This window comes from Stegodyphus dumicola, chromosome 11 (assembly GCF_044657685.1).
Source record: "Stegodyphus dumicola isolate Sdum_Otavi_A_Nest chromosome 11, ASM4465768v1".
Taxonomy (NCBI): Eukaryota; Metazoa; Arthropoda; class Arachnida; order Araneae; family Eresidae; genus Stegodyphus; species Stegodyphus dumicola.
Genome location: NC_140778.1, coordinates 167,921,935 through 167,935,407, shown reverse-complemented (window position 1 = coordinate 167,935,407; position 13,473 = coordinate 167,921,935). Strand labels below are relative to the sequence as shown.

At 50.0% G+C, this 13,473-nt stretch overlaps 1 pseudogene; it reads right to left on the bottom strand.

Annotated features, from left to right (window-relative positions):
• Positions 1-2,353: 2,353 nt before the first annotated feature.
• LOC146994782 (U2 spliceosomal RNA) lies at positions 2,354-2,534 on the bottom strand (annotated as a pseudogene).
• Between the last annotated feature and the right edge of the window lie 10,939 nt (positions 2,535-13,473).

The window sequence follows — 13,473 nt, the reverse complement described above, 5'->3', positions numbered from 1 at the left end:
GTCCCAGGAGGCGGGACAGAGTCAGAATCAGGCTGGAAATCCAACAAAGTGTCATCCATGGGAGCGGAAAGAGAGAGAGCAGGCGAAGAGCCTGAAGGCGAGGTCTGCAGAGAGGGAGTCCCAATGATCCGGGCAGGAGCGACGAAGTCCTGAGCAGGAGGAGAGGTGGAGCCAGTAGTGAGCGTCTGGGCTGGCGAAGTGTGGGCAGGCACAGCAAACAGGTCGGACACTCCAGACGGGCATGGAGGCGGGATGGGGCCAGAACAAGTCGGAAACGGCACAGAAGCTGAAGAAAGAGCAGGGGGAACATCAACGACAGGCGGAGGAGTCGTGCTGGAGTCACTGACGACAGGCGTGGTAGCGGCAGGAGCGCGTGACATGGAGGTGGTCAGTGGAGGCCGACGCGTACTACACTTTGATCTTAGCCAAAAGGCCGAGAAGCGATGCAGAATTCTCTGGCGTGATGAATTCACTTTCAATTTTTCATATTTCAAAAGTCCTGAGCATTCGTGCAGGGGGAGAAGGGGGTGCAGAAGACTCAGGTTAGCGAGTGCTGCTTGGGGGTTTTTTATGATATGTCGTTATTTCATCCTCCTCCTGTGTTACAAAAAAAGAGGTGTACAAGGATGACCAATTTCTGTCTAGTCAAGTGGATCATTTTGCGGTCCTTTCTAATGTTCCCATTCTGGAGGCGTCAGTCCCCTCCTCCTTGGGCGGGGCTAGTTTTAAAAAGCCAAGGACGTCAAAAGTTCATTTCATTCAAGATTCAATTGCAAATTTTATTCTTACTACAGCAAATGAACCACAATGCTGAAATATCCTCACAGATATTTCTACAATATCGCAATAACTTACAGTAGTTATATTGGACGTTTTACGGAAACGTTGGCCGGAACAAAATTCAAAGTAGAAAAAGTTAATCCGATCTCAACGCGAAATCGCTACAGTCAATAACAGCAGTAAGTAAACAACTGAATTCCGGTGTTTTCCTCCAGCTTTTATAAGCTTATGCACCATGCAACATAATATTATCGTATTTTCTCAATTTTTTTTCACATGGGAAAAGAGGACAATGAAATATTCATGAAAGTGTTCATTTCTCTGGAGTAGCTTCCTCCTCCGAAAAATCTCATTCTTCACTGCAGGTGAATATAAAACAAATGTAATTACAAAGGCAATAAAAATAGCAAAACCAAAAATAAATAAATAAATATTCCTGGAGTTATCGAATGCCCATGCTTGGGAAGAAATTATTTTTTGTGATAAAACAAATATTGAGACAGTAAAATTTATCAGCCAAAACTGCATTACATAATGCCAGAGTTTGATTGACACAAACTCGACATGCACAGTCCAGCACATGGTTTCCAACTCAGAGATACTCTCTCTCTCTCTTCAGTTCAAACGTTGCACTTGAAAACACAGAGTGAAATATTAGGAACTTAAAACAATTAAACAAACAGAAAAATTACAAAAAACACTTTACAAATTCATTTGTAATATGTACAATAAAACAGTACTTTTTAATTTACAATTAATGATTACTTTGTATTCTACACTTCCACACTAGTGGCGGGCAAGCCATCTCAAAACTCAGAATAAACTGCTTCCTGCATAGTGCAGCCATCTATTGGCATTTTCCCGTTTGTTAATATTAATGTGCCAACAAAATAAATGAATGAATGAATAAAAACATAAATACAACAATCCTTAACAATAATTGTAGACCATTACAATTAGCTGGCGTTTAGAAATCATACAGAGACAAACAAAACATTAGGAAGCAGACAGAAAAATCTTTGTTGCTGCAGTGTGCCTACAAACATTTTACACCCTTTTGAGAGTTATTTACAATAAAAAGGCTCGTGTGTTGAAAGAAGCAATGTGTATACGCGCGCTGTAGTGGGAAAGATCTGGCAAATGTGAATAGGAATTCTCTCAAACTTACATGAAATGAGACAAAAATGTTACTGCAAATGAAATTTGAGTGATATTTCGAGTCCGATCTTCCTTCAATCAGTCAGACAGAATGAGTAAGTTGTTAACAGTACGGGGAAAAAAATGTGGATTTTATGGGATTTCTGTAAATACGAATAAAACTTCGTATTTACAGAAACCAGAACTTGACACTGAAAAGAACGAGGGTTAAACCCGAGGCTCCAGAATGTTTCCATTCCGAGGAAAAGAACGAGGGGCCCGAGCAATAGCAAGTTAAAAAAAAGGCAGGTCGCCGCACACTCGTACAAATGTATGATGTTGTCAGACCTTCGGTTTTCTGAAATTTGAAGGGGCCATTTTAAAAGGACGTTTTCCTGAGGATGCAGTGGGTGAGTGAAGTTTCTGCTTTTTGGATATATTGTGGGCCGTATCCTGCAAGTAGTGCCATAGCAGGCCAACCCGTGGCGAGGGCGGACTTAATTCCTAACCACAAGCCTATCTGCAAAAATTAGTTTAATATCTTGACGTCATGTCGACGTCGTATCAGATATTAAGCTGATAAGAACAGATTCTTTATTTAAAATATTCCATGCCATTTTACACAGCATTGATCTGATCATGGCGTGTCAGACAATGACGCACGCAGTGCGATTTTCGTTATTAATAAATAATATAAAGAATTTCGACAAAAAGATAAAACAATGAAGACGTAACAATATAATTTCTTTAACGTTATTTACAATAAAATATTTAGCATTATGTACATCACTGGTTGTTTTGATTGTTTTGGCGTGTGCCTGTTAAATGTTCGATATAAATGTCTCTCGATGCCCGGATGGTTTCGCTAACAATAAGTTTGCGCATTAAGTTTGCATACTTATTTGTGCAGAGACGTCTCACAACTCTGTCATTTGCCGGATCCCATGATCCTAGAGCACCAACAACAATGGCCTCGGTACGAACATTTCTAAACTTTCTTCTTAGAAGGTCGGCAACAGGACGATATTTGGTCTCCTTCTCAGTTCTTGCATGTTGAAAAGAGGCGAGTCGATTCTCAAAGGCGACGGTCACATCAATAATGAGGCAAGAGTCGTCTTTGGAAAGGACAAGATCGGGTCTCAGGGAAGATCCTTCAATAGCCAGATTCTCAGAAAGGACGTTCCAGCGACCAGAAGCAGCATCCTTTAACCTCTTGACGATGGAATTGTGCCTGTTCTGGTAGAGCCGCGAATACTTCATGCAATGACAGATTACATGAGGCAGAGTCTCCTCTGGAAAGGGGCAGCGACGACATGCACGGCGAGTGCGATCCCATGGTTTGGAGGCGTTCAGTGGCACGAGGTTGAGGCGGGCGCGGTGGATAAAGCGCCAGTCGGCAAAGCGAATGAACGATCCCTCATGGAAGAAGTGTGAGCTTGCACGTGCAGCCGAAACGCATTCCATGGATTTTCCTTGACTTGGGAGATTCACCAAATCTTGGAGCCTGCAAGATCTTCTAAGGTGACGAAAGGATTTGAAAATAGAGTTCCTGTTGCTAGGAAAGATGGTAGAATTCCCACAGGAGATGGAAGGGCAGCCGTCGTTGTCAAAGCTCCAGGAGATGTTAAGGCGGCGAGAGGCAGCGCGGGCAGCAGACCATAGTGAAGAGGTGGGGTTGCTGGTGGCGGCGAATGGTCCCTCATCCGATGCAGAAAGGAACTGGCTGACGATAGAAGGAGATGGAGACAGCTGGATCCGAGCGCGAATGTATCCACAAAGATCATCCCAAGCAAGCTTGCGAACGAGTGAGTCCCTAGATGTTAGGAGCTTAAACGCACCGTCCACAGCAGCAATGTCGGAGTCTTCGGCGGCAAGAGGGACACCGAAGGAACCTTTCCCGGAGAGGCCGTAGAGATAGTTATTGGAGGCTTCTGGGGGGAGGTTCAGGGTCCTTTTAATAGCAGGCTTGAGGAGATCGTCGATCTTTTTCCAGTCAGTTTTGGAGAACTGAGACGTCCTCATGTGAAACAGGAGCGACGGGAAGAAGAAGGTCTTAAGAGCATCAATCCGTTGCCAGGGTGCCAGCTTAGATTCAGAAATACACTTGGCCAGTGACAAGAAGTCGCGGAGTTGGGCACGTGCAGGCGGGAGGTTGAAGCCAATGGGCTTACCAAGAAACTTGAAGAATTCACCCTCTTTAAGTGCAGGAATTGGAACTTCAGCGATGTAGAAGGCAGTCGGAAGAACACGGGAGGAGCGAACAGCAGAGAAGTGGAAGGAGCGGCACTTCTTGGGGTTCAGCAAGAGATTGAGCCTGGAACATGCATCTTGGACCCGGAGGAGGTCATGCTGGAGTGCTTCAGGAGAAGGCGCCAACAGGAGGAGGTCATCAGCATAGGCCAGAATCTTTGGAACCGGAGACATCGATTCAACACAGCGAAGGACGGGGTCGATGACAAGGTTGAATAGGAGTCCGCTAAGTGGGCAGCCTTGGCGAACCCCAGCGTGGATGTCGACAGGACAGGACGTGCCATCACTTGACAAGAAGGAGGTGGTAGAGCCACTGTAGAAGGACCTGATGAGGGAAGAGAAGTCGTCACCAACACCGGAGTCAGAGAGAGCAGCATAGATGGCTGAGTGTGGCACGGATCCAAAGGCATTAGAAATGTCTAAGGATGCTAAGCACAATTCAGACCTGGATCGACGAGCTAATTGGAGTTGACTGTGGAGGATGAAATTGTGTTCAAAGACACCATCATGAGCAAGGAAACCTTTCTGGCAGGGGCTGAGAACGTCGTGTGTAGAAAGCCAGCTGGAGAAACGACGTGCCATGCAACCAGCAAAGAGCCTTGATATGCACGAGCTAAGGGCGATGGGTCGCCAGTTGTCAATAACGGAGGGGTCCCCATCCTTGAAGATAAGAAACGTGCGAGAGGACTTCCAAGAGGCCGGAATGCGTCGCAGCTTCAAGCAGATGTTAAAAATAGCACAAAGTGCCTTGCATTCGGGGTCGACATCTCTCCAGTGTCTGTAAGAAAGCCGATCAGGGCCAGGCGCGGAATTTTCACAAGCCATCAGCTTGGAACGCACTTCAGAAGGGGAGAACGGCGACATGTCAACAGGAGGACGATCAGAAGCATGCTGGCAGAAGATGGAAGTGTCTGCATCCCGTGGAGAGTACTTTTCAGAGAAGTGGGCAGCAAGATCTTCCGCAGGAATCGCACAGAAAGAGGAGTCACGTTGGGTGATGAGTCGGAGGGCTCTCCGACGATTCATCCGGTAGATCCTCTGTATGACACGGGGATTGGAGGCGTCCGGTGTGCGGCGAAACCCAGACTCTTCAGGAGGCACAGGTGGAGGGAGCTTGACAGTATCAGAGGCAGAGGAGATGATGGCATCAAGGCAGGTCTCGAATTCGGACCAGGTGTTATTGTCATCTGGAGCAGAGGAGAGGCGCTGGAGGGTCTCGCTGAACTGCAGCAGTGGGGAATCATCCGGAAGCAGGGTGTCAATGGAGGGAACAGTCGCGGAGTCACGAAGGCTACCGGAAGGAACGGAGAATCCATCATCAAGGAAGCTTGAATTGAGAAAGTCGTCCGCTGGAGCAGAGAGCGAGAGAGCCGGCGAGGAAAGTGCAGGAGAGACTGGAGAAGCAGAAGGAGATGATCTTCTGGCAGGAGAAGCAGGAGTACCAGGTGAAGAAGTAGGAGATGAGTGAGGACGCTCTGGAGAGACTGCAGCAGAAGGAACAGGAGGCGAGGGTGCGGCAGTCGAGGCAAGAGCATCATTCATAGGAACGGCGGGTACAGCAGGCGGAGGAGCAGGCACCGTGGAAGCAGCAGCAGGAGAAACCTGGGTAGGTTGTTGGCGTGGTCTTCTCGGTCTTTGAGGGACAGGAAGAGGGAGAGCAATATTATCAGAGGTAGCATTACGTTCAGCTCGCTGATGGAAGGCAGAGTGGTTGAAGAGACCTTTTCTGGAAGGACAGGAGAAGGGACACACTGAACATTTCCACCGGAACGAAGCACCAGACGAGAGGACAGTAGGAGAAGAACGGAAGCAGGAATGGGAAGACACCTTGTTCACCAAGAGCATGCAACAGTGACTGCACCATTTCATGCAGGAAGAGATGGGAAGCTGATGCTCCTGGAGAAGGTGGCGTGTGAGAGACTTCTTCATCCTTGACCAGGAGTTGGACCTAAATAGAAGGCTGCAGTTTACTTCCGTGCAGGAGAAGACGTCGTTGACAGGAAAGACGAGATGCAGCGTAGAGTCGACCCGACAAGTGGAATCAGGACCCTGATGGCCGATGTAGGTGGTGTCAAGGCCAGGAGAACTGGGAGGAGGCGAAGTTCTGGGGGCGGTAGTCGGAGAATCAGAAGCAGGAAGCCGGAAATCACGAGGAGAGTCAGAGCTGGGAGAGGATCTGTGACGTCGGTACCAGTGGAAGCGCAGCTGTTTCTTGTTGATACAGGACATTCCACAGTCACCACAGATGATCAAGGCAGGCGGAGGAGGAGAAGGGGAAACGGAGATGCTGGCATCCGGCAGACAGGAGGACACGGCAGTCGGATCACTGGCGCAAGATGAGGAACCTGGGGCAGACGTCACAGGGCAGACAGGAGGCAAGATGTCGCCGCTAGGTGCAGGGACAACTGTGCAATCAGGAGACATCGTGGAAGGAGATCCAGGAGGAGGCGGTCCAGAGCAGGTATGTTTGACAGCAGCACGCGAACGAGTGTGGTGGCACACTGGCGAGTCAGAGGAAACATCAAAGAGAGAAGAGGCAGGCGAGTCAGACGAAGATCCAGTGGGATGAAGATCCAAGGTGGGAGACTGTGAAGAGCGGGGTCCAGGAGGTGAGCCACAAGAGCGACGGTAAACTGAGTCAGGCGACCTTTCGTAGATCTTTGCTAGGAGTTGCCTGAGATTACCACCTCGTAGCAGTGGAGGACCGGAAGGCGTGGCAGCCGCAGCAACATGTCGGACAGGAGGTCTTGAGCTGGAACGCATAGCAGAAGCATGGTTTTCAACAGGCAGACAGGTGACAGAGCAGGGCTGAGGTGACGACACAGCAAGAGAGGTATCCACAGCAGGTATCGTAGAAGCCGTAGGCAACATCCGAGGTAGGCCAGGAGTTGTTGGCGACGGGATTCTGGGCGGACGAACCGGAACTGGAATGTAGTCACTCGAGGAGCCGGCATCATTCGGTGGTCCAGGCATAGCTGAAAAAAATGGAGAGAAACACAGCAGCACAAAAAGCAAGAACAAAGCACTTTTGGCAAGATCAAACATAAAACAGTCAGAGGGCAAGAGCAACTGTCGAAGCTTTGGGTGGATCTGGTAGGGAAAAAAAAAAAAAAAAAAAAACATAACCAGGGTAGGCGGAGAAACTAGCGCGTGCAACTAGCCGATTTGGATGGAAATTGGTGTCGAGCTAAGGATTCACTCAGCCGAGTGGCCTGTCTGCTAAGACACCAATGGAGGTAAGTCCCTGGACCCACGACGAACTGGGGGTCGAGGCACCTATCGAGACTAAATACTCGAAAGGAAAAACCATTGACAGGAGAGCAAAGACGATGACCAGGACTTGGAAGATTACGCCCCACTAAAGGCCGTACCCAGCCGGGTGTCCTTTTCACATGGATGGGTAATCGGAAGCTTACTCGATCCCTGACCTGTGGCAGAACACAGGCTAAGGGCTCACGGCTACTCCGGGACACTAATCCGAGTAAGCATAAAAACCAACCAGTTAGATCGAAACTAACCTGGACATGGGAAAAATAAATAAAACGAAACAAACGATAGCGGAAGGAGCAAAGAGATAGGGATGAAATAAAGGAAAGACCACGCCCACCATAATAGTGAGTTTGTGCAAAGGAAAAAATAAGGGCTCAACGAAAGCATTTTAACACTAAATATGGAAAAAATACTAAAGAAGAGCAAGAATAGACAGGAAAGAGGTAGAAAAAGTTAGACCCCACCCATCACATGGATTAACCGAAAACGGCTAGTTCGGTGATAGCGGGAAAAGACACCTGCACGCTCACAGGGAAAGGAAAGGTTCCTACTGACGCAAGTAAAGGTCACCAACCCATCAAGCATCAGTAGGAGAAAAAGAGACAAAATAAAGCAAAACTTACCAAAGATCCACCTTGGCTCCGCCCTCCGGACGAGGCAACTACTCTATCAGCATATCCACCGGTGAACCTATAAAAATAAATCAAACCGGCAAATTAAGCTGATAAGAACAGATGTTTTTTATTGAACAATATTTTTGGCCACTTTACAGAAGAATGATATTTGCGTGGCAGAAATATCATTTTACAATTCTATTATACATTAATTTTCTATTTACAATTATTTACAGAGCGAAGCACATATGTACAACAACTATTTTCAGAACCAAGCACTTATGTACAACATACTAGGTTTTTCTTTCTACTTACATATTTCGGGGGTTTGTACTTTGTGAACACTTAATCGGATAGTTCAGTGAGTCCATGTTAAATTTACCAGTTCTCCTGTCTGACGTCCGTGAGATGCTCCACATAGATATCCCTTGATTTACTTATTGTTTCACTTACGATGAGCTTTCGCATAAGTGATGCGTACTTCCTGCTGCAGATCCTGCTGAGAACTTTATCGTTGTTTGGATCCCATGATCCTAGTGCTCCGATTACAATTGCTTCTACGCGCACATCGTTGTATGTAGATTTCAGTGCTTCGATTAGCGGACGGTACTTGTTCATCTTCTCTCGGCGAGCAGCATCAAATGAAGACCGACGGTTGTCAAAAGCAACTGTTATGTCTAGGATGAGGCATGCGTTGTCTCTTGTTAGGATGATGTCCGGGCGTAGCGGGAGTCCTCTGACTGGCCGGTTCTCGGAGAGGAGCTGCCACCTTCCACTGGCTGCCTTTTTAATCCTCTCTACCACTGCATTGTGCCTCGCTTGGTAGAGACGGCTGTATCTCATGCAGTGGCAGAGGACATGCGGGAGGGTCTCGAGCTAAAAGTTGCATCTTCTGCAGCCACGGGAGCCATTCACATTGCGACGAACACCGTTCAGGGGGACGAGGTTTAGCCTTGCACGATGTATAAATCGCCAGTCGGCGAATCGTGTAAATGCCCCGTTCCGGAAAAAGTGAGAGCTTGCTTTGGCAGCCGCTGCGCATTCCATCGCCTTGCCCTGGTTGGGATAAGTGATGAGTTTCTCTGCGCGGGATTTCTTGATGGCATTCCGCAGGGTGCGGAATACAAGGCGTCGCTTGCCGGCTGTTATGGTGGTACCGTCATGAGAGATCTCCACAGTGTGGTCGTCAGAAATTGTCCACGTGACTTTTAGGCGACGGGCTGCGCTTCTGGCCGCGGACCAAACTGATGAAATTGGGTTGGAGGTGCTCCTGGGAAAGTCTTCGTCACATCCCGAAAGGAAAGCTGCAATCTCAGAGAAGGAAGGAACCCTTTTCAGTCGTCCACTTACAAGTCGCGTAAGGTCCTCCCAAGCGAGCTGTTGTATCCCAGGGTCCAATGAAGTGAGCAACTTGAAAGCGCTGTCAATCCTTGCTATATCTGAGCTTTCGGCAGCCAGCGGGATACCAAAGCATGCAGATTCCTTCGCGCCGTAAAGATATTCATTTGCCGCCTCGGGAGGTAGGTTGAGAGTCCTCTTTAGTAGCGGGCGCACATGTGAGTCAATCTTTGCCCAGTCGGTTTTCTTCAACCGGGCCGTCCTCATATCAAAATCCATTGATGGAAACACAAAGGATTTGAGCGCGTCAATGCGCTGCCAGGGAGCAAGTGGCGAATTCAGGATCATCTCGCATTTCTGTAGGTAAGTATTGAGTGCCTCGATGTCCGGTGGTTGGTTGAATCCAATTGGTTTCCCCAAAAATTCCTCACCTTCACCCTCACGAAGACACCTGATGGCAGTGCCGTCGATCGAGAACTGAGAGTGGCGGACACCCGTTGGGCGAGCTCCGGAGATATGTAGGGAGAAGCATTTTCTGGGGTTGATGTAGAGGCCAAGCTTTCCAACCAGGTTGTGCGTCAGATTGAGTTGAGTTTGCAGCTCCGCAGGGGAGGGCGCGAGTAGCAGTAGGTCGTCGGCATACGCCAGTATGCGGTGTAGAGGACTTTGCCCTTGGACTGCGACAAGTATCGGGTTGATGGTCAAGTTGAACAACAGCCCACTTAGGGGGCAACCCTGACGTACTCCGATGTCAATTGGAATTGGATCCGTGGGGCCTTCCTCTGTGAAGACGCGTGTGGACGCATCCGTGTACAGCTCCTGTATCAGCTCGGTGAAATGATTCCCAACTCCAGAGGCTCGAAGCGCAGCAAAAATTGCATCGTGGGGCACGGATCCGAAGGCATTGGATAGGTCCAATGACGCCAGGCAGGTGTCAGATTGGCTGGTCCGTGCTAGCTGGATTCTCTGCTGAACAACGAAGTTATTTTCAAACACCCCGTCGAAGGGTAGAAATCCCTTCTGTGACGGGGAGAGGATGCAGTTGTCGATGAGCCAAGAAGTGAACCGTCGTGCCAGGCAACCACAGAACAGCTTGGCAATCGTAACACTCAGCGAGATAGGACGCCAGTTTTTGATGTTATGCGGGTCACCCCCTTTGGGTAACAGGATAGTACGAGAGTCTTTCCAAGCTGCAGGGACTTTCCTAGCTTTCAAGCAGATGTTGAAGATGGCTGCGAGTACTGTACAGTCCGGATCAACGGCCTTCCAATGGTTGTATGAGAGTCGATCGTGTCCGGGTGCCGAGTTTTCAGCTGAATAGAGTTTCCTTGCGATCTCTGCAGGAGAAAATGGAGAGAGGTCAAGTTCTCTGGGGAGAGGGGATGGTGAGGTGTACACTGAGGTGTCAACTCGGTTGTTGCATAGGGCAGCAGCAAAGTGATCTTGTATATCCTGTCTTCCAATTGGGCATCTCTGTGAATCATCCCCGCAAATCAGTCGGACCGCTCTGCGTCGGTTACGACGGTAGAGTTTCTGGAGCAACTTTGGGTCATCACGTATCTTGGCGGAATTGTTGTTGTTTCCAGTTACATCCTCGCTAGCGGGAGGAAGACGAACTGCACTCGCGGCGGCCATCAAGATCTCGTCAAGTAACGTGGAAAAGGCATCCCACTCCTCAGTGGTCATCGGGTCGGAAAACTCTTCCAGTCGTTCTACGAAGTGTTCAAGGGGGGACGTGACTTGTATTTCTACACCACCCAGTGGAGATCTCTCGGCATCATCCGATACGGCTTCTGGAACCGGTGAGTCGGGTGTAACTGTAGGACCGGTAGGTGAAGGCGAATCCGGGAAGGACGGCTCCGGGGAGTGTTCTTCAAAGGAAGGGTTGGTTCCCAGATTGTCAGTCAAAGGCGCATCAACCTGTGGGGTAGTCCTCATGTCTGTTCCTGGAGGTGCGGCATCCTCTTGATAGGGCAAGGTATTAGGGTCTGTTGCACTTGTCGATTGGTAGGCAGTGGAAGGTCCATCAGTTCTAGCATCATCTTGGCGAGATGTACGGAATCGTGCAGTCCGTGCCTGTCGTCTTGCCGAGGTGGAGGGAAGGAGAGGCGTCACTAGAGGTGGCTGGAGTAAGCGCTGCCGTTCACGTCGGTGGCGTGCTTGGTGGTTAAGGAATCCACCCCGTGTTTGGCATGAGAAGTCGCACTGGGTACATCTCCAACGATGTTGAATGCCCGATTCGACGACTACGGGCCGGTCTCTAAAGCATTGATGGGTCGAGACCTTAACGGCGATGGGCAATAGGCAGTGTGCACACCAGTTCCGAGTGCTAGCAACATCTATGCCATGTGTGTACAAGAGGTGTCTGCAGAGCGAGTGGCGGAGTTGGGTCCAGCGTTTCGAATGGAATGTCCTATGGCAGTCCCTTTCGGTGCAGTGGAGTGTGTCTTGCATCGGGAAGAGTAGATGGACAATAGAGTCACGTCGGCAGGATGTCTCTGGGCAGGACTCATGATTCTCCACATGAGTGGGCATAGGCAAAGGCTCCCTCACTGACAGGTTCTGCAATGGCCTGCTAGGACGTGGGCCAGGTGCAATTTGCTCAGTAGAAGTCGTAGCAGCATGTGAGCGTATTACATTGCTGTCTGGTGCGGGCAATTCAGTAGAGAGCAGATCAGTCCTTTCTGAGGGAGTGAGGCATAGGATGAGGACGTCCGCATCAGTCGTGTCTCCAGCGCTGGAGGTAGTATCCAAGCGTGTCTGGCAGGGTACTTGAGGTGCGACATCGGATTCACCAGGTAGGTCTTTACTAGGCGAAGTGGTCACCGGGACAGTGGCAGTTAAAGCAGGTTGAGGAGCAGCGTCTGTTGAGCCAGAGGCAGTGCAGTCCGTGTGGACGGGGCCTGGTGCAGGAGCAGCGGGCGGTGAAGAAGCGGTGTCAGTCAGTGTCTCAGGAGTTGAGGAGGTAAAGTCATCGTCTCCAGGAGAGGTGGGAGGCGGAGCCTGTCTGTGACGGAGGTGACGATGGGACCGCAGCTGTTTCTTATTCAGGCAGGAGCGACCACAATCCGGGCAGGTGACGGCAGACGCCAGTTGAGGTGTGGAAGCATTAGTCTTTGGTCCAGGTATGACGGTGGGAGTAGAATTCCTGGCCGGGAGGGTGAAGTATGGTGTCGACGGGATTGACGTCTCCGAAGGTGGCAGCAAGTTCCTTGTGTTCTCCGCAGGAAACACCTTGGATTTAGCAGGTACGTTGGACGTCAGAGACTCCGTCCCCGCGGTGGAGGTGATCACTGCGCAGAGAGGACCGGTTGAAGCAGGATGAGCAGAACTCTCTCTCATGGATGGCGAAGAAAGAGCTTCAGCGTAAGTGCGTGGGGGTGAGATCGTGAGTGTGTTCGATGAGCAGGCATGACCAGCCGCCGTCCGAGCCCGTGTATGATGACATACGGGCGAGATCAATGACCCAGGAATGCTCGCAGCTACCCTTCTGTCAGGAGGTGGGTGGAGCTGACTGTCTTTCTCCTGCACGTGCGTCCTTGTATGCCTTCTGAGGCCCCTTCTGCTCGTACACTCCAATCCGCAGACGTAGCATGCGAATGTAGACTGGGGTGTGGTGGGCGTGTCCTTGGCAGAGGAGGACGTGTGAGCAGACTTGGCGAGTGATGAACCCTCTGGTGTCCTTCGTTCACTAGGTTGACAAGTGACCACAGGTAGGAGCGGTGTGCAGCCAGAAGTCTTGGCTTGAATTCTATCCAACAGTTGGCGTAAGTGTCCACCTTTGGAAAGGGGCGGTCCAGAGGGTGTAACGAAAGCTGGCACGTGTCTGGGCAAGGAGGACGACCCGGTGGGCGTGGCTTCACTAGTGGCGATACTCCCGTAGTAGTAGGTGGGCACACTCCTGGCAGACGAGCCGGCTCCGGGCAGGCAAGGCGTGGCACTAGGGACCACAGCGGCGACTCCAGGATGAGCAGTGGCACTAGAAGATGCAGGAACAGCTCTGGAAACTCCAGTGGCAATTTCGGGAGAGGCACTCGCTCCAAGGGCAGGAATAGCTCCGGCAGATCCAGCGACGACACAAGAG